Consider the following 4239-nt stretch of genomic DNA (forward strand, 5'->3'; position numbering starts at 1 on the left):
CCTCACACCTGTCAGAATGGCTAAAATCACAACACAAGAAGCAGATGTTAGCAAGGATGTAGAAAAAGGGGATTCCTCTGTTGGTACAAATGCAAACTGGTGCAGCCACTGTGGAAAACAGGATGCAGGTTCCTCACAAAGCTAGAAACGGAACTACCCTATGATCCAGCACTTGTACTGTTATGTATTTACCCAAAGAATACAAAAATTCTAGTTCAAAGGGATACACCCCCCCAATGTTTATAGTAGTAGTATCGATAAAAACAAAATTATGGAAAATGCTCAAATGTCCAATGGCTGACGAATGGATGAAGAAGAAGTCGTGTATATATACAATGGAATATTACTCAGCCTTCAAAAAGAATGAAATCTCACCATTTGCAATGATGTGAATGAAGCTAGAGTGTATCGAGCTAAGTGAAATAAGTCAGTGGGGAAAGACAAACACCATATGATTTTATTTACATGTGGAATTGAAGAAACAAAAACAAACAATTATAAGGGAAGAAAAGAGAGGAAAACCACGAAACAGACTCTTATCTATGGGAAGAAACTGATGGTTACTAGAGAGGAGGTAGGTGGGGGGATGGGGAAAATCGGTGACGGTGATTAAGGAGTGCACTTGTGATGAGCACCAAGTGTCATATGTAAGTGTTGAATCACTGTTTTTAACACCTGACACTAATATTACATGTATGGTAACTAAGTGGAATTTAAACAAAAACTTCATATGAATATAAAAAATAACATAAAAGGCGTAGCAAAAGGAGTAAAAAGGTTGGGTTTTCACATAAAAATTTGTAAATTATCTACACACTTATGGAAAAGATTCTACTTTATTATTAATTTTTTTAAATGTTTATTTTTGAGAGAGAGAGCATGGGGGAGGGGCAGAGACGGCGGGACACAAAGGGTCTGAAGCGGGCTCTGTGCTGACAGCAGAGAGCCGGATGTAGGGCTCAAACTCATGAAGTGTGAGATCATGACCTGAGCCTAAGCCGATGCTTAACCAACTGAGCCACTCAGGCACCCCCTTTTTTTAAATTAATTTTTAAGTATAGATTAAATAGCTATAAGCACAGAACTATAACAAACTATGGTTAAAATGTTATATATCTTCTACCTAAATGAGAATTTTTAAAAATGATAAAATTGTCTGAGATATGATAAAAGAGCTCTCATATATTATTATTAAAAATCCAATATAAGCAATATTATGTCTGTCTTATGTCTTGGGTGATGACCCAAGATAACAAGAGGCCTAGCGTTTTTCCTGAAGAAGAAAGCCAATTTACTACATTTAGTACTGACTTCTCTGCCATTTTTCTGTTAAAATACTGGTTTACTACACGGATTAAAATGGGCAGAGCATTGAGCATACTACTTATTTCCAGGTGAATTCTTCACATTTCCTGTCTTTTGAAAGTTCACCTCCACAAATTTTCTGTGACTATGTATCCTTGTAAATCCCAATCATATAATTTCTTCCCACTGCCCTGGACAAATACAATGGCTTGTTGTGGATAATAAAAAGAGGCAGCTAATCCCATGAACCCAGGTGGATACACTGGCTTCTTTATTTTTGAACCTCTAGCCAAAAGAAGTTAAACAATGCCAGCAAAACCAATAACACCAAGTCTTGGAAAAAACCCAGGAGGTGCATTTGGGAGATATTTATACCTGTCTGGCGTGTCTAACCCCTACTGAACCAAGCTCTGCATCTTGGGCTTAGTTTGTGAGTACATTTCCTGACACCACCTTGAATATGGCTCACCATAATGTCAGAGATGTGAGATGCTTTCTTCAAGATGGGTCCTTTGGTTCCTCTACATATTTAGATCGACCCTCGGAAATGGAGTAGAGTGAAAGCTCCTTAACCTTCATGGCAGTTTTGTGAAGTGAGTCCTTGTTAGGTGATGCATAGACTTTGACGGTGTGCACACTTAAGGCTGGCTGGCCCCACAGAACTCTGAATTACCTTGAACATGTTGTTGGCAGAGGTGGCTCTGGCTCACACATATCAATAGTTCCTTTAAATGTAAATAGACTAAATTCTCCAATTAAAAGACATAGGGTTCCTGGGTGGATAAAGAACAAGACACATCTATATACTGCCTGCAGGAGGCTTATTTCAGAAGTCAGGACACACACAGACTGAAAGTGAAGGGATGGAAATAGATATTCCATACAAATGGAAACAAAACAAAAACTGGTTTAGCTATAGTCATATCAATGACATAGGCAGACAAAGACAAATACCATATGACTTCATTTATATGTGAAATATAAAAAAAATAAAACAAAACAAAACTTCTAATTATAGATACAGAAAGCAGATTGGTGTTTGCTAGAGGGGAGTTGCTTGGTGGTGGGGGGGGCAAAATGGGTAGAGAATTTAATAAGTACAAACTTCCAGCTGTAAAATAAATAATGGGGATGTAGTATACAGCATGAGAAATATGATCAATAATATTGTATTAACTTTGTGAATGACAAGGTAACTACACCTGTTGTAGTGACCATTTTGCCTATATGTATATGACTATAAAATGTATGACTATAAATGTATATGACTATAAAATGACATGTTGTACACCTGAAATTAATATAATATCATCTGTCAATTATACCTCAATAAATGTTTTTAGAAAGAACAATGTAAGGGCAGGACAGATGCTGGGAAGTTGCTGAAGTAGTAGGACCTGATGCTCATTCCATCCCACATTTACAACTAGATATCTGAGTGAATAAACAAAAGAGCGATCTGAAGACTCTCAGAAAAAATTCCACAATTACATGTAGAAAAGAAACCGTATTGGAGAGTTTAGGAAGAGCAGAAACAGCGGTCAGAAGTTGTCCCCAGGAGTGAGGAAGCTGCAGGCACAAAGATGGAAAACATCAAGGAACCCACACAGGGAAAATGAATCGCCATAACGTCTGGCTTTGAAAACTAGAAAGGGCTGAGCTCTGTGTTTGTATAACCTGTGGGTCTTGGAGCCTGATGCTTTAAAAGGCTGCTGACTCAGCACTGGGCAAACCAGGAGGCTTAGTGATGGCTGGGTCCCCACTCTTAAAGACACAACAGCCACAGGAGAAGCAACAGAATCAACAGTTTGCACAGTGCCTGGGGCAAAGACAAGGAAGATCCATTTATAAGATTTTAGAGCATGCTAGGGGTCTTCTCCAGGAACAATGCAGCTGGCAGGTGCCATTTCCCTCCCCTGCACCCAGCATAAACGCAGAACCACCTGCCATAGGTGGTGCTGCACAGACAATTGCTACCTAATCTGCTAGCAGTGTGCCTAACTCAGAATGAGTTCGGGGCCCTCCTGCAAGCATCCTCGAGTCCACGTGGGTTCCAGAGGCGGCTACCCATGCAGTGGCAGCGGTGACCTAACAGCGGCCAGTGAGCAGGAGTTTGGAGACAGAAATAGATCACTCACTCTGAGGGAGGCCAGCTGTCACATTGTGAGGAGTAGCCCAGGTGGTGAGGAAATGAAACCCCTGCCAACAGCCATTTGAATGAGTTTATAAGTGCATCCTCCAGCCCCCAGTCTAGCCTTCAGATGACTGCAGCCCAGGTCACAGACCCAAAACCAACAGCTGAGCTGCTCTCAGATTCCTGATCTGCAGAAACTATGTGAGGGTGTTCCCTTGGCCCTTGGACTTGGATGCCTGTTTCCTCCCCCAGATTAGTCTGTCTGTTTGTTTTCCCTTACAGGGAAACCCCAAGGAACAAATCAAAGCACACTTGGTGGAGGGTCCAAAATATCACTGCGAGGAGGGAAATAAAATAACCAAAGTCACAAGAGAGAGAAAGTAACACTCTCAAAAAAACCACCTCCTGAAGGGCCAGGCCCTGGACTGTGTATGACCCTCCTTTAATATAGCAGGGCTTGCAGGTGCAGAGCACCCAACAAGCTTTTAAAATACCTAAGGGACAGAAAACTAACCAAAATGATGAAACAGAAGAATTCTCCCCAGAAGAAATTCCAAGAAGTAGTGACAGCTAATGAATTGATCAAAACTGATCTAAGTAATATAACTGAACAAGAATTTAGAATAATAGTCATAAAATTAATCGCTGGGTTGAAAAGCATAGAGGACAGCAGAGAATCTATTGCTACGAGATCAAGAGAGTAAAAAATAGTCCTGATGAAATAAAATGCTATAAATGAGGTGCAAAATAAAATGGAGGTGACCACAGCTCGGATTGAAGAGGCAGAGGAGAGACAGAAT

At 40.5% G+C, this 4239-nt stretch overlaps 1 pseudogene; it reads right to left on the reverse strand.

Annotated features, from left to right (window-relative positions):
- Nucleotides 1-1172: 1172 nt before the first annotated feature.
- Nucleotides 1173-1987, reverse strand: LOC106978198 (MICOS complex subunit MIC26-like; annotated as a pseudogene).
- Nucleotides 1988-4239: the final 2252 nt, after the last annotated feature.

The sequence above is a fragment of the Acinonyx jubatus genome, chromosome C1 (assembly GCF_027475565.1).
Source record: "Acinonyx jubatus isolate Ajub_Pintada_27869175 chromosome C1, VMU_Ajub_asm_v1.0, whole genome shotgun sequence".
NCBI classification, from domain to species: domain Eukaryota; kingdom Metazoa; phylum Chordata; class Mammalia; order Carnivora; family Felidae; genus Acinonyx; species Acinonyx jubatus.